The sequence below is a fragment of the Haliotis rubra genome, unplaced genomic scaffold (genome assembly GCF_003918875.1).
Source record: "Haliotis rubra isolate DU_JTF1 unplaced genomic scaffold, ASM391887v1 Scf722, whole genome shotgun sequence".
Taxonomy (NCBI): Eukaryota; Metazoa; Mollusca; class Gastropoda; order Lepetellida; family Haliotidae; genus Haliotis; species Haliotis rubra.
Genome location: NW_025767438.1, coordinates 148,413 through 157,983, shown reverse-complemented (window position 1 = coordinate 157,983; position 9,571 = coordinate 148,413). Strand labels below are relative to the sequence as shown.

At 40.7% G+C, this 9,571-nt stretch overlaps 1 pseudogene; it reads right to left on the bottom strand.

Moving 5' to 3' along the window:
- Positions 1–2,311: 2,311 nt before the first annotated feature.
- LOC124259463 lies at positions 2,312–5,466 on the bottom strand (annotated as a pseudogene).
- Positions 5,467–9,571: the final 4,105 nt, after the last annotated feature.

Sequence of the window (9,571 nt, the reverse complement as noted above, 5' to 3'; positions counted from 1 at the left end):
ACTGTCAAGTGGAAGGATGGTTTAATCATCCGAAAGAAGGTCCACCTCATTCAGTGCAGCGTCGCATGCTTTCAGCACGTTGACTGCGGGATGTTCAGCCACAATAAAGGTCAAGGTATCTGTGAACTCTTCAACAGGACGTCCTCGACATTTACAGTGACGTCGCAGAATGGGTGGAAGTCGTGGAAGCTGCTCTACTGTTAATCGGTTACATTGAATCCGAGTTAAGTTATAAGCATAGCTCGTTTGGCACCACGAGGGTGAGTGAGTTTAGTTTTACGCCACACGCAGCCCTATTCCAGCTATATTGTGGCTCTATGCCATATATGGTTAAAATGTGTTAAGTTCATTACTAGTTTTTGAATTGAAATCTTTAATAAACTAGTTATTTTACTGCCCTTCTTTGACAGAGTTTTATAATTTACCTGTATTTATTATGAAATAATACCTTGTTTTAGTCACGATATGGCTGAAATTTTTAATCTCAACTCACTTACTCACGAGTCTGGACCTGGACATGAGCATCGATCTCGCAATTGGGATACGATGACATGTGGCAACCAAGTCAGCAAGCCTGATCACCCGATCCCGTTAGTGACTTCTCCCGACAAGAATGGGTTACTGAAGATCATGTAAAGCCCATTCCTGGTGTCCCCCGCCGTGATCGCTTTGTGAAAAGGGGTACTGTTTATTACTCTCAAACATAAATTGATAGAAACTGCCTACAGTGTTATGACGTCAATGGCGGGAATAAGGTGACGTTGGAGGATTTCATCACCAGGAACGTATACAACAGTTAAATTTACCTGCACGTGCTCCAGATCTGTCCCACAATTCGTCGATATTCTCGCCCACATCATGACACTATCACCGCCGTATATATCGCCTTCACGAATACAGTGTCAAGAATAGCGTTGATTTCTCCGTCTGTAGACACGCCTCCTACCATCATGGCGATACAGCAAGAACCGCGACTTATCACTAAACCAGATCCTCCTCCAGTTCACTAGGGTACATGGTCAAACGTTTCTGCTCCATTGCACACGTGCATGACGATGTTGATGCCGGTGAACAGGCGTTTTATATGGCAGGGATAAACCTGGCTCAGAAAAGATATGAAATAAAATCTCACATGGGATCAAAATCTTATGAGATTTAACTGTTCATGATCGTTCACAAGAAAAGGAATAAACGACAAATAGGACATTGCCATATGTATTTAATCAACTTCAAGTCACCCAGTCATGAATTGCAATGAATTACACAACAAGAAATTGAATTGTAAATTATAGAAATATATCTTACTCTTGAATGACTAAACAGGTTAACACACTTGTAATTTATATATGGGTGCTCAAAGCGCTACAAAATAATAATAATGTTTGAATGGAGTTAATAGTGTAATGAAAAGAGATGCGTTTTAAGATGTGATTTGAACGCAGCAAAAGATGGGGACAGTTTTAAGGCGAGGGGCATATTCCACACCGATGGAGCACAAACACTGAAAGAACGCTTTCCATAAGAGGCCAGTCTATGAAAAGGAGTTTTCAAAAAAGAATCTGCTTTCAGATCGCAGTTGTCTGGATGGTTTGTAGGGCGTTAGCAGTTCACTTAGATATTCTGGTGAAATGCCTTTTAGACTCTTGAATGTGATACAGAGTACCTTAAACACCATCCTCGCCTCAACCGAAAGCCAGTGTAATGACTTCGATATCGGCTCAATGTGAGCGTACTTTGGGAATGTGTAACGATTCTTGCCACTACATTTTGAAGTCTCCTCAGAGATTCTTTACTGATGCCTAGAAGCAAACTGTTTGCATGGTCAAACCTCGAGAGTACCAAACACTGTACTAATGTCTTGGCTCCATCAAGTGATATCAGATGACGAATTTGACTGATACATCTGAGATGATAAAAACAGGTCTTGCACAAATTGTCAACTTGAAAATCCATGGACAACCCGGAGTCAAAATAGACACCAAGGTGTCTCACCCGGGATGAGAAGTCTACCACAGAGTTGCCAATCACAAGTTTTAAAATCTTGTGAGTTGACATCTGAAGCTTCATTAGTACATTCAATGCCTAAGTTAACTCCAGTGTTCGCTGCTGTGATGAAAGTTGAGAAACATTAACAATAACTGAACAATAAACATGGCATTTAATACATGATAGGTAGCATGCATTGTTGGTTCAAGGACAGGTCAGGAAACACCACACTGGTGTCAGGTGATTAGTTAAAGATAGCCCTGTGTGTTTTTTCCCTCAAAATTTCCAAGGCTTTGATGAAGTTAAAATCATTTGAATCCTTGAATCATGACCCTATCAGTTGATCACAGTGGTCCCTTGACAGTCTATTTCTCTGTGCAGAGAAGGCTCTTTCACAATCACTTGTATGCACTTGTATGTGTCGGTGCATGAGCTGCCACTGCCAACAAGTTAGGGAAGTCTTCACTGTGGTACTGTTTGATGAGTCCCCAGAGAACAGCTGTTCTGAGAGTTTCGGTTACCCTTGTATCTTCACAACTTGCTTGAGCTTCATCCACTCAAGCCTGCGTTCTTCTTGGTCAACAATGGCTATACTTTTAGTGATGACAACTTCCCCCAACTAATTTTTGAAGGTATGGCTTTTCGGATTTCCAAAGTGATCCAGCAGGACTTCTAGGGATTCATTATCCCAAGACTCAAGCTCTTCGTCACTCAAGAAGGTGATAGGCCTCGTGCCAAAGATGCACATGCTTGTCATTAACTGCTTGACGGGAAACCTTGAAAGTAATAATAGAAATCAATTAAATATCTGGTATGCCAAATTGATGGATGTAATTTCTTTTAGGAAATGTTTATTCATTTTACTGACATATACGTTGCAGATAAAACGGAACATGAAAGAGTCAAACCAGATCAGTCTCACTATCTGGCTTTCTAATTGAAGAAATATGACTGGATATACCTCTTTGTGGTATTGTCAATTAAAGCTTTGATGAAGTCCACCCTGGATTTATTGTGACTGTAATGAGACTGTGTGATGGTGTGATTTCCCTTGTAGATTCCATCTTTTAGATGATCCTGAAGCTGGTGTCTATAGGAGGTGGGAGCTGGCTGTTCATCTTCTGTCAACATTCCCTCCAGGTCCCTCAGACAAGTGTCTACGACAGCCTGTTAAAAACCAAAACCTAACAAAATTAATATGTTGAAACAGATTATAGAAAATGTAAATTTTAAGCAGAACACCAAATACAGTCCATCTAAATTTCAACAGTGAAATCATGTGCATATACTCAAAAACACAAGATTATATTTGGAACCAGAATAGTAATTAAAATTCAAAGCTTAATAAAATAACTTACAATACAATAACATTATGACTTTCAAAAACAATTTCCGTTAGTCCTCGACCCTGTATTGTACACATGTATTGAAAACTTTCTCTCCGATTGAATGAATTGATTAATAATTGTACCTGAACACTGCCAATGTCAATGTCCTTCCTCTGGAAGAAGAGGTATAGCTTCATCACGGTCTGTAGGATGTCCATTAGTTCATACGTCATCTCAAGGAAGAAGTCTTCTCCCATCTTCTTCATCCCTTTTGCCTTCGGGTCTGTTGCGGTGCTGAAGAAGGAGAGGGGGGAGTCTATGGTCCTGTAGATGGCGTCAAGGGCGTGATAAAAACTGAGCCAGCGCACTTGGTGGACTTCCCGACATTTTACTTGAGGTTCGTCGAGAAGTTTCTGGATAGCGAGGAGTTTGTCATTCCTCACAGGAGACTTCTTAAAATAGTAGCACAGAGCCTCCAATACGCCTTGGTAATACTTCATACCTGTAAAGAGCAAAATTGAATAGAACAATTGAATTTCAAAAAGAGAAAAAGGTTTTAACATCAAAATCACTGTTTGAGGTCTTGGGTCAGAAATTACTTGTTCAAGATACTCATATATAAATTATATCAGTGATATAATTATAAAGCAATACTCATTTAGTCATTCACATGATTTATCCATTCTGCTGACATAACAATATGTCTCACCTGGGGCATTTTCAGCTGCCTGTTCTGAGCAAAGGACCAGTCTGTGAGCTGAGCAGTGGATGTTAATGACATGAGGATTGTTTTGGAGAAATTGTCCTGTCAGTCTTTCTTTTCTCCCTGTCATCACCGAGGCGCCGTCTGTGCCCAATCCTACAAAGAGGATTAATTCAGGAACTCCTTGATTATATTATTTTAGTTCAGTTTATATTAATTAGATGGAAGGATCCAATTGCTTTGATCTTTCCTTATGTTTAAAGTGCTTATTTCAGTTACATATTTTCCATTTGTATATCTTTTGCTAGATTTGCTCAATAAATATTATTTTTAAAATGTGTTTTATATAACAACTGCCCATTGAGATATACGAAAAAAACTATTACAAATAATTTTTAATACGATAATTTCAAATTCAATAAAATATATTTAGAAAAAAGAAGTATTATTATCATTGATAAAATTCCTTCTGAAACTTATAAAGCAGTTGTATTTGAAATTTCAAACCAATCTGAAACTCTTGTGTAACAAACAAAGAATTTTGGCAACTTCTATGTAATCAATGTCATTGCATTTATTTGTATAGACTTTATTACAAAAAAAATATAAATACAAACCTGTTACTTTCGTGATGTTTATTTTCCTCCAAAATCCCTTTTCCTGTCGCAGATGTTATTCTCAGATCAGTTAAGAAAAGAGTTGATGGGGACATGGTGTCTGGCTCTAAGACCCGTGCTGTCACACACAACTTGTGGTGTACAGCAATATCTGTACTTTCATCCATGAGAACAGTTACGACAGGCGATTTCTTCAGTTTGTCTGTCACCTCAGAATCTATTTTTTCTGACAAAGATTCCAGCAGGCTTAATGCAGTTTTGTAACTGTCATAAGACACATGTTAATTTACATGCAATGTCTCCAGGTTTGGGGTTTCAAGTTCACTTAACAATTCAAGTAGGCTTGTGTATTTCGACATAGGTATGCTTTCTTTCACCATCGAGTACACCACCTTCAAGCATGTAATAATACTATGTTCTTCTTTTGTTATTGCGGAGGAAATAGCCTTGTCGAAGTTTGTTTTGCTCGATGGGCACTGCGATGGCACGTTGATGGTCCGAAGACGTTATGTGTCTTGTGATTGCTGTCGTTTTAAAATTGTCAGTTCCAACCGAATTTGCATTTTCTGCATAACTCACAAAACATTACGCTTTTGTTATGATCATACTTCAACCACTCACCAAATTTAGTTTTCCACGTATTTTGAAATATCAGTTTCGGAACTTGGTTTGTAATTGAATCGGTAGATCTACTAGCATCATCATTGGTGTCTGTTTTCTGGTTTTCATCAAGGTCAACGATTTCAGTTGTTTCCTCGTTTTCATCTGTAGTCTTTAAATTTTTTAGTATCGAATGAGATGGTTTCGTTAGCAAACGCTTTTTTGGAGGCATGATGTTGCAATACACAACTTCCGAACGCGAAATCTGTACAGCGTCGCACAGTGCTTAAACAACACAGTACTGCGAGGTTAAGAGTTTACCATAATCCTTGCAGCGCAGCTCGTTTTGTACAGCACCGTGTAACGATGTTCGAAGTTCCATACTGGAAGTTTTTTTTCGAAGATTAAAAAGAGGTCGAAAGCAACGGGAATATCTTTGACAGAACAAAATAACGACAAAGTCTTTCTCAGTAAAATATATTTAAACACTTTATTATTTCTAACGTACAGGTGAGCAGGATGCTATCTTAAATCGCTGCAGATAAATTTGAGTGCCATTTTATAGCAATTGATGCGAGAAAATCGCGATATCGCGGCCCAAATCAATCCCTGATATGGTCGCATTGGTCGTATCCCATGCTGTCGTAGGCGATTTCTGATGGTTTGTGCTGATACTCTACGAAGTCCAGGAACATTGTTGGCTGTGTATGCTACACTGACTGGCCGGTTGCGAAGATGCAACACCCGGGTGATGCGGTCCTGCGCTGGAGTTGTGATCCTTGGTCTACCAGTTCTCGGTCGATGGTACTCTGCCTCACGTTGAAGTGCCTGGCTACTGGTGACTGACTTTCTCCAGCTTCCTGTCGTCCAATGGCCCTGTTTCTACATTCTTAAGGCTTGGCATCTTGAGGGTCGCATATGCGAAACAGCTTAGAGGGATTTGCAACGGGACTGCCAGAGTTTTATTATACCCACCGGTATGAAGCTTTAGTACCCGTATTTGCACGTGCAACATACAGCTTGTTCTCCATGCGATTTTTCTCCCAGTTTTATTCAAAGTGCTGTATTTTGGCGACAATTCACCAAATGGAGCGTTCGTGTACAATATACTATTGAAAGGGCTATATTCACAGTTAGCAACGACATTTAAGTTGATTTCAAGCTTTCATCTTTTAAAACTTCTACTTTGGAGAAACCTATAGCTATGCGTTTGTTTTTGGGGCCAGTGTATTTGTGAACTATTCAGTAAAGTTTCATCAATGACCAAATTTTTTTAATAGAATGTTCCCCACCAGCATGCACATGCACCCCACTTGAAAATTTGATTGACAGTTGAAAGAAATCATGACAGTTAGCTCCAAGGGTTCTTGTTACCAATAACAATACGCGATGTTTCTAACAAGCAAGTCAAGATCAGAACACCTTTAAGAATACATATTTTCTCAGTACATACCCAGACATTAGGTGTGTACTTTCTTTTGTTCATATATTGAAGCTCTCATTTTATGCGTGAGTGAGTTAATATTTAAGGTCACAATATTTGAGCCATATCGTGACTAAAACAAGTTCTAGATATATGATACATACAGAGATGAGTTTTTGAAAACCTATACTAGTACCAAAATTTAAAGGAACACAGGGATTTTTGGTCATGGTGGAAGTTATTGGAACTAGATTTTGACATTTTGTGGGCGAAAGTCAGTATCTGGTCCAGCTGCCTCGGACATCAGTACATGATTGGCATCTTCTGGGCATGCTTGAAATTAGATTGCGAATTGTCTCCCTTGGAATGTGGCGCTATTCTTCTTAGAGGACCCTGCGTCCCATTTCATCCCACAAATGTTCAATAGGTGAGAGATCTGGTGATTTGGCAGGCTAAGGGAGACTGTCTATCTGCTGCGGCATGAGATAATCCAAAGCAACTCTTGCTCTGTGAGGCTGAGTATTATCGTCCTGGAACTCAGAGTTTCGACTTTACGAGAATGTCATCACTACTGGTCTTAAAACTTCATCCAAATAACCTGGCCTGACAATCACAAGACCAGTTCTATGGCCATACGTTATTCCACCCCACAACATTACACTTCTACCACCGTATCTGTCATGCCTTTGAACATTGACGTCATGATATCGCTCCCCGCGTCTTCGCCAAACCCGTTGTCGACCCTCTGTGAATCTCAACAGGAACCTTGACTCGTCAGTAGACATCGTGTAAAGCTAGTGTAACAATTACCAAACTGTCGAGACCACTGAAATCTCAGCCTTCTGGGTTGCACAGGAAGTGGAATTCCGCGGAAAATGCGCCTTGACTTCAACTGGCCAGACTTCAGTCTGTTTCTCGCTGTACTGCAGGAAATAAATATCCCTGTTGTTGCTCGGTATTGTCTCTGAATTTCTGATGTTGTCACGAACCGAAGTGCAATTGTTGTAATGAAGCGATATTGTCTTCTTTCGTAGCCTTCCTCTCCCGTCTCGAAGTGACAAGTCACATGTTTGTTGATATCTTCCATTAGGAGGGAAAACACACTTTTTGACTATCCATAATAACGTGCTGCCTCATTTTGAGATCTGCCACCATCACTGGTTTGGACGAATCACACCACGTCAACTCTTTTTTGTCATTGGGAAGTATCTGTGACAATGAATGAATTTTCCGTTTCATTAGTTTCGTAATCACAAAGTTTCTGTGACATTAGACCCATTCATGGAAATTGATATGCACGGTGTTTTTGCTGATGAAGCAGCACATGATTTATGATGAAAGGGGATACACCCTAATCGGAACACTTTGTAATATTTGTATACTTCTGTATGGATCTATTTGTCACAATATACCGATTATTTATCAAAAAGTATTCGTGACAAATAATGGTTTTACATGATTAGCAGTAGCTTTATGAACAACATATATACTGAGTCAAAAAAAGAAACTTCACATTCTTTCTTCAGGGCACTATAAAAGAACAAGAGATGGTAATATGGTTAAATTGTTATTATTTTATTGCTGAGATCTGTGTGATGTACTCGATACACTGACAGTGCCATAATCATTTCCAAAACATGGGTATACAGAATGTCAAGTCACAAGAATAAAAATGCGAAATTTCTCAGTTCAATATCGTGTATGGCCGCCCCGCGCATTCACCACTGCCAAATACCGTCTCTTCATTGACTGCCTGATGCTTGTGAACACGTGGTTTGGGTTTCTGCGCCATTGCTCTTGCAGGGTAGCGCCAAGTTCCTGCAAATTCTGAGGGTGGTTCCTAAGACCACGAAGCCTTCTCCCAAACGTGCTCTATTGGATTAAGGTCAGGGGACCTCGATTGCCAGTCCATGACGTTGATTCCAGCGGTTTGAAGGAAATTTCGTGTCAACATCGAGGTATGCGGCCGAGCATTATCATGCTGGAACTGTACACCTGGGCCATGAGCCGTCATGAAAGGAACGAGTTCAGTGGTGAGCACCTGGTCGCGGTAAGCAGCAGCTGTGAGGTTTCCACGGATGACCAGAAGTCGGGAACGGTTGTTCCCACAGAAAGCACCCCACTCCATGCAACTTCTGCCCCCAAATCTGTCCACTTCCTGTACACAACATTGGGCATACCGTTCACGACGTCGTCTCCAGACTCTATGCCTGCCGTCCGCGAATCTGAGGGTAAACCTGGATTCATCGCTAAAGACGACTCGATTCCTGTCTCTCTGGGTCCATCGGAGGTGACGTTGGGCCCACAGCAGACATTGACGTTGATGAAACGGCGTGAATATTGGCCCCCGATATGGACGTCGAGAATGAAGATTGGCAGCCCGCAACCGATTTCGAATGGTCTTTGAGGACAGTCGACCTCTAAACATCTCAGCCCTGGTTCGTGTAGCCGGCAGAAATCTGTCACGTAGGTGACGTAGGACGATTTGACGGTCTTCTGCTAATGACGTCACACGTGGACGACCCAACCTTGGGCGATCATAAGTGGTGCTAGTTTGTTGTGAACGACCTCGCAAGTCATACACAGTACGACGGCTGCATCCCACTGCTCTTGCGACGTCTATAACTGATCTTCCCGCTTGCAACATGCCAACGGCACGTTCACGTTGCACATTTGACAATCGTGGCATTTCAAGTACCGTTAGAACTGTGGTTTAAAAGTGTTTTCTTAATTTCTTGAGGCCAATGCAAACACGTGCATATGAAGAAAACTTCGATGCGAAGATCACGTGATCGACTGCACATGCAAAACCTGATTTGGCACTAACGTCATTTGCACGACGAATGGATGGGTTTGAGTGGGTATCATCAGAGAAAAAATTATTCATTATTTTTCAAATTACATTTTGTGAAGT